Consider the following 17,306-nt stretch of genomic DNA (forward strand, 5'->3'; position numbering starts at 1 on the left):
TTCATTATCCATTGTTTCCCTAAGTGGATAAAAACTGAAAACTATGGGTATTACATTTTAATTGGGGCCAGCACTATTCCAACAATTAGGAATTTAACTGATGTTTTTAAGAAAACTCAATTTGCTGGCATGAAAAAAAAATCCTTCTCCCAAATTTTTCATATGTTGATGCAGGAGGATAGGGAAAACCTTTTATGTACAAAATAAAATATTTTCAAATATGTTCAAATAGGAGGCTGTTACCCAGTTCCACATTTCTTTAATTACCTACAGATAATGGGATCCTTGTAGGTGTCACCACCAAACTGGTTATTACCAATCTCTTCCCATAGCATTCTTACTTTCCTCATTAACTCTTGTTTTGAGTGGTTTGAGACAGAAAACCCTTCTTTCCAATATTAGAACTTCTAAAAAGAATGATGTTAAAGAATTAATCATATTCATTATTAAGAGCAGAGCCAGAATAAATGTGATGTGATGCATTATCACACATTCTCTATTTGTGAGTATAAAGACATCAACTAGGAATTAATGCGCTTGCTACAAACTTAGGGAAACAAATTAAAATCCCCATTCTGTATTTTAAAGATCTAATTAATTTACCAGCTATTTGCTTCATCTCTTGAAAGTGTAAGAAATGCCATTTATACAAATTATATAATTTTGGTCATATTTTATTTTTTAGACTATTTCTGTAATTGTCTTACCCAATAGATTTGCAGCTAATGTATGTCTTTTATTATTTATTATTGTTGTTTTTGTAGCTTGCAATATACTACTGATGATTAAAATGTTCTTTAAATTGTACAAGCCATTTATCTTAAAAACTAGACAGGGGGATCCCTAGGTGGCTCAGCGATTTGACACCTGCCTTTGGCCCAGGGCGTGATCCTGGAGTCCTGGGATCAAGTCCCGCCTCGGGCTCCCTGTTTCTCCCTCTGCTTGTCTCTCTGCCCCTCTCTCTCTCTCTGTGTGTCTCTCATGAGTAAATAAATAAAATCTTTAAAAAAAAAACTGGACAATTCAATAGTTTAGTATCTACCTCCATCCAGGAAATAAATATCAGATTTACACTACTTCACAGAACCCAGATTTAGTCTTCAGAATTCTGGAGGGGAAAGTGGAAGGGGAAAGTGACTTGCTTAGTTTTTAGTGGGACAGAACACAAAAGTTCCCACGGCCCCTAAATGGTCAAAAGAGAAACCACACTGATCCATCAATCTGTGAATGTTTGAAATCTGTCTAGTTCAATTCTTTCCAATCCTTGGACTATTCAGGAGTACACACACACACACACACACACACACACACACTTAAAAAAGTGGTTCAACGCGGTTCCTTGGAGGAGTACTAAAACTACTAATAATCCAACTAGACCTTTTGTTTTCTTAAGAACTCATGGAATACTTATGATCTTTACATTCCTACCATACTTGTTGGTGTTCTAGACATCAGGGTGTTTGACTAGTCTTGTCATTACATTTCACTATCAGGTAAGCAGGGTAGGGGAGATGCTGAGTGAAATCCAGAATCAATTCTTTTATTTTTAAAAAGATTTTATTTATTCATGAGAGACACAGAGAGAGAGGCAGAGACATAGGCAGAAAGAGAAGCAGGCTGCCCGCAGGGAGCCTATTGTGGGACTTGATCCCAGGACCCCGGGATCATGCCCTGAGCCAAAGCCAGACACTCAACCACTGAGCCACCCAGGTGCCCCTCTAAAATCAATTCTAATTTGGTTACATAACATATAACATACAACATAAACAGGATTAATGTAGCTCCTTAGGATTTAAGTTAAAGCACTCAAAGCAGAGTGGACCTGAAAGAGACTCCTGAGATTAGTAAATGGATTCCAGTAACTCTTATGAACTTCTTCAGTTGCCATTTTTGCTTCCAGAGATTGTTAAAATACTGACCCTCAGCTCCTACTTGATCAGTCCCTTATTCTCTTGACTAGATATTGACTGCTATACAGGTAATACTCCACTTTGCATAGAAGGGATCTGAGGCTGCAAGTTACCATAGAGCTGCTGTCCCAAGGACACAGCTGGAAGACACAACTGTATCCCTGTGCAACTGGACATCTGAGCCTAAGGAGCTTGGTCAGGACTTGACAACTGACTGGCTGGCCTCCTGGGGATTCCACAGCTGCAATGGCTACCATAAGCAGGTGGGCTAGGGGACCGCTGGCTTTCCCATTACCTCTACACCATCATGGAGTGAAGATGCTGTAGAGGCACCCACAAAGCAGAAAAGCATATGTTTTAGCCACTAGCAAAGCAAATGGCAGTCTATTCCCCTCCCTGCACATCCAGTCATTGAACATCTTGAGAGAAAAGACTGAGAACTCCCAGAAGGAAGGAATTCTATCTTTGGGTTTGACTGTAACATCAACTCTCTGTCCCTGAGTCTTCAGCCTGCCATGTAGATTTCATGCTAATCCCCACCATTGTGCGAGATAATTCCTTAAAATCTCTCTCTCTCTCTCTCATCTCCTATAGGTGCTGTTTCTCTGGAGAACCCTAACTAATAAAAAGGGAAAGGTAGGCATTGAAACAATAGGTACAATAATATTCCTGAAATTGTAATGATGTTTCATTTTCCTGTCACTTCTGCTTTTGCCCACCCCTCAAGCCGAGTTGCTTGGTATTCAGTGCCCATTGCTTTAAGGCAGATATAAGAGAAAGAAATGAATCTTTCTGGCTTTGGTTTCAAAAAACCAAAAACCCCACCACTCTGTAGAATGGAAATTCAGTGGTTTAGAGAAAAATTATATGTCTCAGTCATCTAAATTGTGACAAGCAGCATACAAGAATGGGATAGTTTTGCAGAGCTGAAAGATGGCCATGAGGGTGGAGCACAGTGAGTAGCGGGGAAGGTAGCCCAAGGTGAGGTTGGGAAGATGGGCAGGGGTCAGATCTTGTAGGACTTCATAGAGCACATCAGAAAATTTGTATTTGAAGTGAATTGGAAGGTGTGGAAGGGTTGCAAGCACTGCCCAATTTGTAAAGATCACATTGGTTGCCGCGTGGAGAGTGGGTAGCCTGTGCGCACGCAGGTTGGGACAGCAGTTGAGAGGCTATTGCAGTCTTCTCGGTAAGAGAAGATGGTGGCCCCAACCAGATGGACGGCAACGGAGCAAGTAGACGGATCCTTGAAGTATTTTGGTGGGAGAATAAACAGGTCTTGCCCTTGGGGTAGATTTGCAGAGTGAGGCAAAGTGAGGGGTCAGTAAGAACTCTCAAGTCTGTTTGAGCAATGAGTGGAAGGTGAAGCCATTTACTGAATGGGGGTGTTTGGGGGGAAAACAGGTATATGTGAAGAAATGCAAACTTCTGTTGTGGACACAATACGTTTGAAACACCCACCTGAGAGATAACCAGCTAGAAATCTCCAGAAGGTGTGTGTGAATGGTGGAGAGCAGGCAGAGAAGACATCTGAGCTGGAGATAGGAGCATGAACGTCCTCAGTGTTAGGCTTTGCTGCTTTTCATTTTGTTTGTCTTTGCTGCTTCTCTTGACCCCGCACTTACCGAACTACCTTTCATCCTTGAGTTCTCAGCTTTGACATCGCTTTCTCAAAGACCCCTCTCTCCTCTTGCCCCAGAATAAATCAGCGTGAATTAGACTCTCCACTGGACTCTCTATTTCCATTTTTTTTTCTTCAAAGCACTCATCATGGTTTGGGATTAAAGATTTATGTTTGCTTGTTCTGTAGGGATGAACCTCAGTCCCTGATGAGATGCTTTAGGAAAAAAAAGATGACTTTTCTGTAAAGAAATGACGTGGGCTCTAATTTGAGGAAGAGAAGGCAGGTTGAAAAGAAAAGAGGGCCCAGCGCTGAGTGCAGGTGGATTGCCACATTTACGGGTCATGCGGAAGAGAAGCAGGTGACAAGACCAGCCAAGAAGGAGCTAGGAAGGAAGCCAAGGGCCTGGGCTGCCACGGAGACCAGAGGTGGGAGCGCGGGCCCCAGGCTGTGTGACTGTGCCAGACGCCGCTGAGGAGTCAGGTGCACAGGGCCCGGCCGCCCGTCGGATTCACAGTGTGGTGGGTGGGGGTCCTTGGCAAGAAGGCTTGGGGGCAGCCGTGTGGGTGGACGGCAAGCTGCAGTGACGAGAGGAACAAATGGAAAAGAGGAATGGGGAAGAAAATGTGAAGACAGTTGCTCCGGGGAGTGGCATTGCTGGGGGAGAGAAGCAGGCAGTAGCTGGGAGGGCCTCGCCCCGCTGGGAGCTGGGAGCTGCGGGGTGCAGCAGCACGTCCAGGTGCAGGTGAGGTGCGCAGCAAGGCAGGAAGGGGCAGAGTGGTCCGGAGGCGGTGACATGGGGAGAATGGAGCAAGGAGGCTCTGAAGGTCACCCCAGGGCAGCCCCAGCCGCCGCCGGATCCCCAGGCGCTGGGAGGCTCCTCTGCAGGCTGGTGAAGGGGTGGCAGTCGGTGGCCGTCCTCGCCAGCCCCAGGGCAGCTGGGAGGGAGGGCCAGCCTTCCCCAGGACGCCCCGCCCCCCCGGCCCCGGCACACCCAGCCGGAGCCCGCAGAGACCCTGCAGCCTCCCACCAAAGGGGGGGCAGGGGTGCAGGTTAATGCATCCTCTGTCTTGTTCCCTGGGTCCCGCCACTTCGGGGGACTGCCCGACAGCCGCCTAGCCGTCCCTCAGGAGCAGATGAGAAGGGAACCAGAGGGTTGTTGCCGGGGGAGCCCCTGCAGCCCCCAGGCCCGCCGCAGCTGGGCGGGGGAGCCGGGACCAGGGCCGGGCCCTGGCTGCCCCGTGGTGGCCAAGCCGCAGAGCCGCCCCAGGGAGCAGAGCCGCAAGGCCCAGAACCAGAACCCGAGTCCCCAACCCCTCCGCGCTGTGCTCTTCAAACCCAACACGCAAGAGTTAGCAGGGGATTGTGTTAAAATGCAAGATCCAGTCCCTGAATCTGGGGCGGGGCTGAGGGTCAGGGTCTCTCAAAGCCCAGGGCGATGCCCTGACCACACCCTGCTGGGCAAGGCTTGGGACACCCCTGGGGAGTTAAGACTGCGCTTCCCTGAAACACAGGTAGAAGCTTCTAACACAAACCCTGCACCACGTGGGAGTCACATATTCATAGGAGGCCATTGCCTCTGCCTCGACACCCCCCAAGATAGGGAGCCCAGCCCCACATGCCTGTTGCCAAATCGTTGCCCTTCCCTTAACCCCTTCCCAGGGGCTGCGGGAATTCAGAGGGCGGGGGAATCATCTGGGACACTTGTTGAGAATATACACTCCCCCCGCCCCTTTCTCCTTCCCAGAGGAGCTGATTCCATAGGTCTGGGGCAGGAGGCAGGAATACACATTTTAAGTTTCCCCAGCTGGTTCCCACCCAGGTATTAGCATTGAGCGCACCCGAGAAACACTAACTAGAAGCCGAGGGTTTGTGGTTTTTCCAGGGGTACGTGTGCGGAGATCTGCAAATCCCAAGGTTTGACAGGAAGCAGCTGTGATCAGAAAGCTTAGGTGCCGAGGTTGGTGTATTTGGGCAGGGGACTTTGTAAGTCTTCTCTCGCATCACCCTAGACGGGTCATTTTGAGCACACGTTGGATTGACTCTGCCCTGGCATACCAGCTGCTGCCCCCAGGGAGGTGGGAACTGTTTTTTAAGCATCAGTGATGGATTTGAACAGGCTGATGAGGTTCCCCCGGGAACTAAGGACACCTCCCTACAGGCTGCTCTGACCCCTCCTGTGTGGGAGGGTGCCTCCAATCGGAACATAGGTAAGCAAACAAACCTTCCACCTGCTAAGGTTGTAGGCAGGGATCTTATCCCACTATCTACGGTATGTGACAAATGACACATTAATTTGCTCTATTTATATCTGATCCTAAGTCTCAGATTTCCCAAAATCGAGCTCAGTCATTACTGGAGAGCTTGATACCTCCAGGGTGGTGGGAAGATTCCCCAAAGGCCCTCAGGTCTTTAACTGCCACTGGTCCCTTTCAAGATTGTCCCTTTTCAAGCTCACATGGCCCCTTGGATCAGCGACTTTAATCGGAGGCCATACTCTGTCCACCTTGGGGGCTGGGAATGCTATGTTTAGGATCCAGCCCCCTGACTGCCCTGGTCGGCATCCCCCTCTGGAAACCCTGCTAGTTTCCCAGGACTCTGCCAGAGAGCATGCCAGGGGTCAAAATAAACTTTGGAACCTGGGGGCGGGGGGGGGGGGGGGGGGGGGGGGGGGCATCGTCTTCTCGGCCTTGGGGAATCTCCCCCACTCTGCCTCAAAGCTTCCACCTTCTTTCCCTCCCCACTTAGCATAAACCTGCCAAGAAGCTTAGGCTTTTCCAAAACAAAAGCCAGGAAGAGAAGTTGTCTGTAACATAAATCAGTTTTGAAAAAGTGTCAGATTTTCAAAAGGTTAAAAAGCCTGGCCTTTACATGAATATAAAATGAACACACGTTGAAGATTGTATTTAACTCCAATTTATGAGGGAACTGGTGGGACACTAAGCCGCTTCTCAAACAGCAGTTGAGAATCTTGTACATGACTTAGCTGATTGCTGGGTCAGATACAAAACTGGTTAAAATGCCAACAGGGCCACAAACCATAGCTTTGGGGGTTATCTGTTCTGCTGCACAGACATTATTTGCATCTCTACCCAACAAAAAGCTGTGGGTTAACCTCACCCCTGTAGAGTTGTATAACAGCCTTAGTAGATAGAAAGTCAGGTCCAGCAGAGCCCTAAAATAACACCTAGGACTACTCTCTCTTGCCTATTTCCAAGTTTTGGATAATTTTTCTACTGGAAGGAACCTCAAAGGGCCCACCTATATTCTTGGAATAGGGGAGGAGAAAAACTAGCAAGGCTAACTCTCAGAATAATATCTCAACTATTCCATCACAGAAACATATAGCCCCCCTTTAACACGACCCCATTCTTAAGCTGGCAAAGTATCTATGTCTTTGCCTTGCCTCGCCGGAGGACCCTTCCCCCTTCCTACTAGGGCAGGGGGATGAAAAGGACACAAAGCTTCTCCTACCATATTAAACATTCAAGTGAAGCCTCAGCCCTCTGGCCTGTCCGGGAAGCACATTCACAGACCTTCTTTGCGCTGCTTAAAAACCCATACAGAGAGAGGGAAAGCCCGCCCCGATCTCATTACGGTGGGATGTTGGCCCCTCGTTCCAGCGCCCAAAACCTGCGGGCTTTCTACAGTTTGCCTCCTGCTCCAAACCTGGCTTAGTCACAGGATGGAGGAGAAGATGGAGATACCCTGAGACAGATGGCACCTCTGGCTCCACCTGGCTCCACGGAGGGAGCCGGAGAGACGCACCTGTGCGGCGCTCCTTCCCTGGGCAACTGCAGCGGCCTCCCCCTCTTGGCAGCTGGCTCTGTGCAGCTGAGCCACAAAGAGGAGACCCACTGCCTGCGAGCAGGTAGCCTTTGCTCCTTGGGTTGTGCCTGTGAGGCTCCGCAGCTGCTCCCTCTGCCCGTCTTTCCTTTCTTCAATCTGAAGCTCACTGGGAGGGGAAGTCAGCCTTTGGGCGGGAGTCGGTGTAACCTCTGGCAGAGATCCTGAGGGGGGATCAGCCAGATTGTGGGAAGAATGTCAGGCCATCGCTCCAACCGGATGCGACCCGAGACGGGAGGAAGGTGGGTCTCACAGAGGAGAGACACTGTTATCTATTCCAAGTCTATTGGATCTGGAGCCAAAGCTACCCACAGAGGTTAGAGGACTGGGTTAACCCCCAAACCCCTAAGATACGCAGCTGGCCAGGTTCCCTAGTGGATCTGCAATCTGAAATTGTTGCCCTATCCCTTTAGAACCACGGTTCTGAAACCATAGTGGACAGCCTGTTAAAGTCCTGAACCTCATCCCACACAGTGTCAGATTGAGCGGCCTGTGAATTTGCATTTCTCCCAAGTTCTCAAGTGATGCTGCTGTTGCTGCTCCAGGGAACGTACTTTGAGAAGTACTGCTCTAGTTGGAGCCTTCCCAAACTTTACCATACACAGTAGTCACTCAGGGAATCTTTCTTCCGTGCAGATTCTGCATCAGTGGGCCTGGGTGAGAGCTTAAAATTCTGCCTTTCTAGCAGATTCTTAGATGTCCATATTGCTGGTCCTCAGACCACACGTTAAGTGGCAAGTCTCTGACAACAGAGGTCCTCAACTCCAGTCGCACCTTGTAAACATCTGGAGGACTTTTGAAAAACCCCCATGCCACAGAATTAAATCAGAATTCCTGGGAATGAGGTCCAGGCATCAAAAGTTTCTAAAGCCCCCCCGGATGAATACCATGTGCAGCCAAGACCAGAGACTATTGTTTTAGAACAGTGGTTCCCAACCCTACTGCATATTTTAAATGCATGGGATACTTTTGTAAAAATACCTATTCTAGAGTCATATGCCTAACACTCTGCTAACTAGTCTCTGCAATCTGTAATCCAGATAAACAACACACACACACACACACACACACACACTTCCTTAAAACCTTCAATAGTGTCTCCTTGCCTTTAGGAGGAAAACAAAAATCAATTTCTGGACATGGAATCTGGTGCCTTTATATTAAAAAAAAAAAATAAAAAGATACCCCCAGTGATTCACATGTGCAGCCAGGAGTGAGAACCACTGCTTCATCACATTCTTCCTGCCCTATGACCTTTGACCAGTAAATGCAGTCTGCTTTGCTCAGCCAGGCAAGTAGGAACCTGCCTTAGGCCGCAGCAGCAGCCCTGGGTCGTTGACACCTCCCACTTGCAGCTCAGCCTGCTGTTCACCCTGCAGTTCTTTGCCTCCCTCCCCAGAGCTGCCTTGGGGCTCCTCTATGTTTTAGTCAGTGGTGGCCCCTCCTCTCTGGTTCTGAGCCTGCTCCACGTTCTCCATTACCCTGACTTGATGTGGCTCTACACACCTTCTCAGCTTCCGCCTCTCCCCCCATCCTCCAATGCTGGTTGCCTGCTTAGCCTCCCATCTTCCGGTTCACATACATAGACCTTTTGCAAATACTAACCGTGAGCCTCCAATGTGCCAAGCACTGTTCTGGGCAGGGACTGCCATGCGACCCACAACAGATGTGGTCACTACCCTTGGGGAACCTTACATTCTGGCGTGCGAGATGGTGATCAAACATCTCCCAGGGAAATGGGGGCATATCTACTGATTATTAGAGGAAGGGCTAGGTACCATGGTTTATTTTAGATAAATTATTTTTTTTTAATTTTTTTTTATTTATTTATGAGAGAGAGAGAGAGAGAGAGAGGCAGAGACACAGGCAGAGGGAGAAGCAGGCTCCATGCACCAGGAGCCCGACGTGGGATTCGATCCCGGGTCTCCAGGATCGCGCCCTGGGCCAAAGGCAGGCGCCAAACCGCTGCGCCACCCAGGGATCCCTAGATAAATTACTTTTATGTTCAAAATGGCCCTTTATTATTTTTTTAAATGTTTAAACAAATTGTTTATTTAAATTCAATTTAGTTAATATATGCTGTATTATTAGTTTCAGGGGTAGAAAATAGTGATTCATCAGTTGCCTATAACACCCAATGCTCATTACATCACATGCCCTCCTTGATGACCATCACCAGCTACCCCATCCCCCCCCACCTCCCTTCCAGACCCCCTCAATTTTTTTTCCTAGAGCTCAGCGTTTCCTATGGTTTGCCTCCCCCTCTATTTTCATCTTATTTTTTCCCTTTCCTTCCCCTATGTTCATTTGTTTTGTTTCTTAAGTTCCACCTATGAGTGAAATCATATGGTGTTTGTCTTTCTCTGACTGACTTATTTTGCTTAGCATAATACCCTCTAGTTCCATCCACACGATTGCATATGGCAAGATTTCATTCTTCTGATGGCTGAGTAGTATTCTCTTGTACATATACACCACATCCTCTTTATCCATTCATCTGTTCATGGCCACCTGGGCTCTTTCCATAGCTTGGCTCTTGTCCCTATAAACATTGGGGTACATGTGCCCCTTCAAATCACTGTTTTTAATCCTTTGGATAAATACCTGATAGTGCAATTGCTGGGTCGTAGGGTAGCTCTGTTTTTACTTTTTGAGGAACCTCCACACTGTTTCTAGAGTGGGTGCACCAGTTTGTATTCCCACCAACAGTGTAAAAGGGTTCCCCTTTCTCCTCATCCTCACCAACATCTGCCATTTCCCAAGTCATTAACTTTAGCCATTCTGAGTGGTATGAGGTGGTATCTCATTGTTGTTTTAATTTGTATTTCCCTGATGCCAAGTGATGTTGAATATTTTTTTCATGTGTCTGTTATACATTTGTATGTCTTCTTTGGAGAAATGTTTATTCATATCTTCTGCCCATTTCTTGACTGGATTTTTTGGGTTTTGGGGGGTGTTGAGTTTGATAAATTCTTTATAGATTTTGGATACTAACCCTTCCTCTGATAAGATATTTGCAGATATCTTCTCCCATTCCATAGGCTTTTGGTTTTGTTGACTGTTTCCTTTGCTGTGCAAAAGCTTTTCATCTTGATGATGTCCCAATAGTTTCTTTTTGCTTTTGTTTCTCTTGCCTTTGGAGATGTGTCCAGCAAGACGTTGCTGCAGCTGAGGTCAAAGAGGTTGAACAAATCCTGTGTTCTCTAGGATTTTGATGGATTCCTATCTCACATTTAAGTCTTTTATCCATTTTTTTAGTTTATTTTTGTATATGGTCTAAGAAAGTGGCCCAGTTTTGTTATTCTGCATGTGACTATCCAATTTTCCCAACACCCTTTGTTGAAGAGGCTGTCTTTTTTCCATTGGATATTCTTTCCTACTTTGTCAATGATTAGTTGACCATAGAGTTGAGTGTTCATTTCTGGGTTCTCTCTTCTGTTACATTGATCTATGTGTCTCATTTTGTGCCAGTACCACACTGTCTTGATGATCACAGCTTTGTAATATAGCTTGAAGCCCAGAATTGTGATGCCCCCAGCTTTGGTTTTCTTTTTCAACGTTCCTTTGGCTATTTGGGGTCTTTTCTGGTTCCATACACATTTTAGTATTGTTTGTTCTAGCTCTGTGAAAAATGCTGCTGGTATTTTGATAGGGCTTGTATTGAATTTGTAGATTGCTTTGGATAGCATAGAACAAACCACATTTGTTCTTCTAATCCATGAGCATGGAATGTTTTTCCATTTCTTTGCATCTTCCTCAATTTCTTTCATAAGTGTTCTATAGTTTTCAGGGTGCAGATCTTTTACCTCTTTTGATAGGTTTATTCTTAGATATCTTACAGTTTTTGGTACAATTACAAATGGGATCGATTCCTAGATTTCTCTTTCTTCTGTCTTATTATTACAGTATAGAAATGCAATTGACTTCTGTGCATTGATTTTATATCCTGAAACTTCTCTGAATTCCTCTATCAGTTCTAGCAATTTTTGGATGGAATCTTTTGGGTTTTCTACATATTGTATCATATGACCTGGGAAGAGTGAATGTTTGACTTCTTGGCTGATTTAGATGCATTTTGTCTCTTTTTGTTGTCTGATTGCTGAGGCTAGGACTCCCAGTACTATGTTGGACAACAGTGGTGAGAGCGGACATCCCTGTGGTTTGACCGTAGGGGAAAAGTTCTTAATTGTTCCCCACTGAGGATGATATTCTCTGTGGGTTTTTCATATACAGCTTTTATGATATTGAGGTGTGTTCCCTCTATCCCTACATGGTAGAGAGTTTTTATCAAGAAAGGATGCTGCATTTTGTCAAATGCTTTTTCTGCATCTATGGTTCTTGTCCTTTCTTCTATTAATGTGGTGTATCACATTGATTGATTTGAGGATGTTGAGCCACCCCTGCAGTCCAGAAATAAATCCCACTTGGTTGTGGTGAACAATCCTTTGGATATTAGCTAGTATCTTGATGAGAATTTTTGTATCCGTGTTCATCAGGGATATTGGTCTGTAATTCTCCTTTTTAGTGGGGTCTTTGGTTTTGGAATCAAGGAAATGCCTGCCTCATAGAAGGGGTTTGGAAGTTTTCTATTTCTGTTTTTTTTTTTAAAACAGTTTCAGCGGAATAGGTATTAATTCTTCTTTAAATGTTTGGTAGTATTCCCCTGGGAGGCCATCCAGCCCTGGATTCTTGTTTCTTGGGAGATTTTTGATGACTGATTCGATCTCTCTACTGGTTATGGGTCTGTTCAGGTTTTCTATTTCTTCCTGTTTCAGTTTTGGTAGTTTAGATGTTTTTAGGAATGCATCCATTTCTTCCAGATTGCCCAATTTGTTGGCATATAATTGCTCATAATATTCTCTTATAATTGTTTGTATTTCTTTGCTGTTGGTTGTGATCTCTCTCGTTCATGAATTTATTTATTTGGGTCCTTTTTCTTTTCTTTTTGATAAGTCTAGCCAGGGTTTTATTGATCTTATTAATTCTTCCAAAGAACTAGCTTGTAGTTTTGTTGATCTGTTCTACTGGTTTTTTTTTTTAACTTCTATATCATTGATTTCTGCCCTAGCCTTTATTATTTCTTTACTCCTTTTGGATTTGGGCTTTATTTGCTGTCCATTTTTGAGCTCCTATAGGTGTAAAGTTAGGTTGTATATTTGAGACTTTTCTTGTTTCTTGACAAAGTCCTGTATTGCTATGTACTTCTCTCTTAGGACCACCTTTGCTGTATCCCAAAGTTGTGTATCCTTCCCTCTTAGGACCAAATGCTGTACCCCAAAGGTTCTGAACTGTTGTGTTTTCATTTTCATTTGCCTCCATGTGTTTTTTTAAGTTCTTCTTTAATTTCCTGGTTGACCCATTCATTCTTTGGTAGGATCAAAAAGGCCCTTTATTTTAGATTCAGGTTGTGCATCTTCTAATCCATATGCTGTCCCCACGGGCTAGAGGTCTGGGAGACACTCCTGTATCCCATTCAGTTGCCTCCCACGTCCTTAGCAGTTGGAATGTTTCCTTCCTTTTTAGCTCCTGGAGGCCATCCTTCTCATCCAGCCACTAGAGACCAATAGCAAAGAGGGAACTTCCCCTTGGTCCCTGTTCACAATAAAGTGTTCTGGGAGGAGGTGACTGACAGCAGTGAAGAGGGGACTGTCCCAAAGGACTTCATGATTCAGCAGGGAACTCCAGAGCATCTGACCTATGGGGTGTGCTCCTAAAGAACATAAATGGGTCTTTGAGTGCTGAGAATGGGTGAAAACTGGCCTCTGCACTTGACCCAGTTAGAACAGCCTAAGGGAGGATGCTGAAAGAAATAACTACAATTACAGGTAGAAAAAAAGTGATGTGTCAAAAAAAAAAAAAAAAAAAAAAAAAGAAAGCTATAACTTCTTCAACCTGACAAAAACTATCTATAAAAAGCTTAAAACTAACAACATACTTAGTGGTAAGAAACTCAAAGATTCCCACTAAGATCAGCTATACAGCAAGGATTTCCCCTCTCATGTCTCCTTTTCAACATAGTACTGGAAGGCTCTGCAAATGCAATGAGGCTTAATTAATCAATCAATTGATTGATTAAAAGGTATACAGATTGGGAAGGAAGAGGCAAAACTTTTTGTTCACAGATGACATGGAGAGGGAGAGGGAGAAAGGAAAGGGAAGATAGAGAGAGAGAGAGAGAGAGAGAGAGAAGTTCTACTTTCTAAACTGGCTCTTATGAGATCCCCTCTCTTTATTATTCCCCCCTTATTTTTTTTTAAGTTTCTTTAAATGTCTTTCAGTATCTTATAACCAAAGAGTCTCAATCCAAACAAGCAGGAAATCAGAATGTCAGAGATGACCACCATGCCATAAACCCAGAGGAAAACCTAGAGAAGGCAGTGAAGAAGACATAGAAGAAGGCAGTGATTTCCATGGTAGAAATCACACCATGCCCAATACAGGTGTTTGCTCCTCCTTGCTGAAGGGCTGTTTACCTTACTTGGCTTCCAGAAATGTAGAAGGTTTCCAGTCCAAGAATTTCAGAGTGTAACAAACAAGGTTTGGTGAGGAGGTGCTGCATGCCTGGGACTCTGGATCACCCAATTTATAGCTGACCCACAGAGAGATTTGATAATCTGAGATTGAAATGAAAGTTTAACCAAGGTGAGAAAATCACTCGGGAATAACAGCTCTCAATCCTCACAATATCTCGTTAGTGAGTGCATTTAGATGGTTTAATGCTATGCAATTATTATTTTTTATGTGATTATCCATCCATCCACCCCTTGATTTTACAAATATTTATTTAGCGCCTACTAAATAACAGGCATCGGAGATACCAGAACAAATGAGACATATTCTATGTCCTCAAAGGGCAGTGAGTACCACTTGTTCATAGAGCTTTAACGGCTTATAATTACATGTTTTCGTGAGATTCTTTATTTAATCTCTCTCTCCCCTACCATGTCAATTTTATAATGGCCGGAATCACATCTCGTGTCTTTTTTGTATCCTAGCACCTGGCACACAATGGACACTTAATGCATATTTGGTAAACAGATAATGAATAATGGGCTTTCATTTTATTCAAGACTTAGAATTGTCTTTCTTCTGTCTTTATTAACCCTCATTATATCCTGCCCCACAAAAGGATCTCTTGATAGAAGACTCAGGCAATAGTACATTTTGAAAGCTAGGTGACTGATGTCCCACAGTGTTTGAAAACTGCAGACTCTGTGACAGGTGCCCAAGCTAACAGCCCCTATTACTAAGGATCCCCCCTATAATGTCTATCCATGGTGTCTAGGGACTCTTCCTTTCTTGATAGTTCAGGAGAAAGTGCATAAAATGCAGCTGATTCACTGACCTTCAGGAAACTGACTCTGAAAAGCGGAAGTAGGTGTAAGCAATGACCATCTCTACACCAACAAGAGGAAGTGGGCAGATAGGACAAGGGACTCCATGTACAGCTGTGTAGGTCCTGGACAAGGGCATCCAACTAGGGGAGGAAGTAGGGGCTGATATCTAGCCAGGATCTTCTTTCTGACAATGAACCCTGGCAAGAGGCTGTGTCACAGGAATCCTAAGAACCAGAGGTGGCCCAGGTTCACTCTCAGTGGGGAGTCTTCTGGTTCTCAGGAAGACTGATGAAGTTATGAGGGAGAGTATGGCAGACACCTGCACTTAGCATTCAATCTGAAATCAGTAGGGTGAAGTGTTGCTCACTCCAATAGCCTTACTCCATGAACTACTGATTGCCACCCTTCACCCACGCACACCCCTCTCCCCGACTGTGGCAGCTTCAGTGCTCAGAGTGATAAAGGCTGTCTCCTAGGAATAGTAGGAGAGATTTGTGCAAAGACGTCTAAGACCAAGGCTGGGGACGCCTGGGTGGCTCAGCAGTTGAGCGTCTGCCTTTGACTCAGGGCATGATTCCAGGGTTCTGAGATCAAGTCCCGCATTGGGCTCCCTGTGAGGAGCCTGCTTCTCCCTCTGCCTGAGCCTCTGCCTCTCGTTCTATGTCTTTCATGGATAAATAAATAAAATCTTAAAAAAAAAAAAAAGACCAAGGCTGGCAGAAGGAGGAGAAGGCCCCCTGCTTCCCTGAAGATGAAGGGAGATGGGAGAGCAGAAAATGGGGCTGCTGGCGGGCCAGCCCAGGGCTCTGTATTGGCTGGCAGTGAACGTTTCTTTTCCCCAAATGTGGATAGGTTCTACTGGCTCTGGAAAGAACTCTGTACACAGCCTAATAGAAAAACAATTAAGTAGCAAATAGCTTGAAAAAAAAAAAAAGTTACCCACATCCACCCCTATTCTGTTCTTCACGGTACATAGAAACTGCGAGGCTATTTCTAGCTCTAGATGCAGGGGTGCTGATGAACAGTGGGGTTTCTGCAGCTAATCTCTGATAGGACCGAGCTGTCGCCACCCCGCAGAGGTGCTAGGGACAGGCAGCTTGACTGCACCCGGCCAGCACATGGTGGGTGGGCGGGAGGACGTCTGGCTGGCTGGGCCCAGGGGGACTGGGAGCGGCTCTGAGACTGCATTTTGGAAGGAATGAGCAGAAACCATGTGGCTCTGTGTGCCTCTAACACCACCTTGCTTCCAGAGCTCTGCGCTTAAAAAGAACTGAAGAAAGAAAAAAGGAAAACCCTGCGGATCCAGGCACAGCTGCCAGGGCTGTTTCTCTTGCTTCAAATCCACGATGGCATTGCAGAGGTCAAAATGCCATTCTTCTTGATGGAGAACGTGTCACGTTAAGGAAAACCATCCAGACATCACGGGAAGGGAAGGGAGGGGAGGGTCAACTTCATTTATAAAATTTCACAGACTTTGCAGTCAGATGACTTTGAGTTCAATTTGTCTCTTTTACTGTCAGCAGTGTGACCTTAAGCAGCTGCTTGATCTCCACCTGCCCCTTTTTCCTCACCTGGAAAGGCGGGGATGGGGGGCAGTGAGGGGGTGGGGGGGGTGTTCCTAGAGGTAAGGCCGCGCAAGGGTTTGGTGCCCCTGCAAGGTCAGGCCTTTGTCCTTGGCTCTGCAGGCTCACTTCCTGCAGAAGTGAGTCAGTCGGGTTTTCCCAGCCCAGCACTCTGCTGTGGCTCCTTCAGCCCCGCCCAGGACAGTGAGCATTGTTTTGCTTCCTTTTTATATTTCATGTTGATGGAGAGCTTGCAGTTTTTGCACACCCAAAGAACAAGCAGAAATGTGACTTACATATGTTACAGTACTTACATAACAAAATCCAAACACTATTTGTTTCAATGGTTTAAAATGTCTCTGTCCTCTAGGATACAGGATGTCACACTTTGCTCTCCATGGAAGCTCAAATGCAATGGTCATACATACATTGAAACGAGTTTTGTAGCCATTAAGCATGTCAATACTTAGCCCCATGCCTGGCATGTAAATGCTAAGGAAAAACAGTGGCTTTTGTGGCAGGTATGTATTTGTAAACACCACCCTTGGGGGCAGAAAAAAATTCCCCAATAACTTTTCTAAATCAAATGACCGCTTACCTTGAGCCTCGACTTTCTACATCTTATTCATTATTGGGAACATTCCCCTCAACTATAAGAAGGTCTGAGGAAATTTGTGCAAAGCAGAACTTTCCAGAAGGTTCTCTGGCCATCAGCCCACACCGGTCACTTGCTGATGTGCTCACTGGCCAAGCACTCAGAGGGGGCTGCTCTGCTGTCTTCATTCCTTGTTCAGGTTCAAGGAACCTGAGCCTCTGCCTCTCGTTCTGTCTATGTCTTTCATGGATAAATAAAATCTTAAAAAAAAAAAAAAGTAGGGGCTGATATCTAGCCAGGATTTGCAGTGCCTGGAACCTCAGTTCCTAGCACACGGGTCCCCCCCCCCAGCTCCCCAACCCCCCAGCTCACTATTTTCCTCTGAGACCGAGGCATCTCTCTAGTGACTGCAATGGAGCAGAAACTCTACTATTT

The 17,306-nt window shown here is 45.6% G+C and overlaps 1 long non-coding RNA gene across 1 annotated transcript in view; it reads left to right on the forward strand.

Moving 5' to 3' along the window:
- The window catches only part of LOC140595836 (uncharacterized), a 30,187-nt gene extending 13,926 nt beyond the window's left edge, over nt 1–16,261 (forward strand). The window contains exons 3-4 of the long non-coding RNA XR_011997739.1: nt 2,505–2,546; nt 15,965–16,261. This is a non-coding gene — a long non-coding RNA (uncharacterized lncRNA). The remainder of the gene's footprint in view (nt 1–2,504; nt 2,547–15,964) is intronic.
- The last annotated feature ends 1,045 nt before the right edge of the window (nt 16,262–17,306 follow it).

This window comes from Vulpes vulpes, chromosome 16 (genome assembly GCF_048418805.1).
Source record: "Vulpes vulpes isolate BD-2025 chromosome 16, VulVul3, whole genome shotgun sequence".
Taxonomy (NCBI): domain Eukaryota; kingdom Metazoa; phylum Chordata; class Mammalia; order Carnivora; family Canidae; genus Vulpes; species Vulpes vulpes.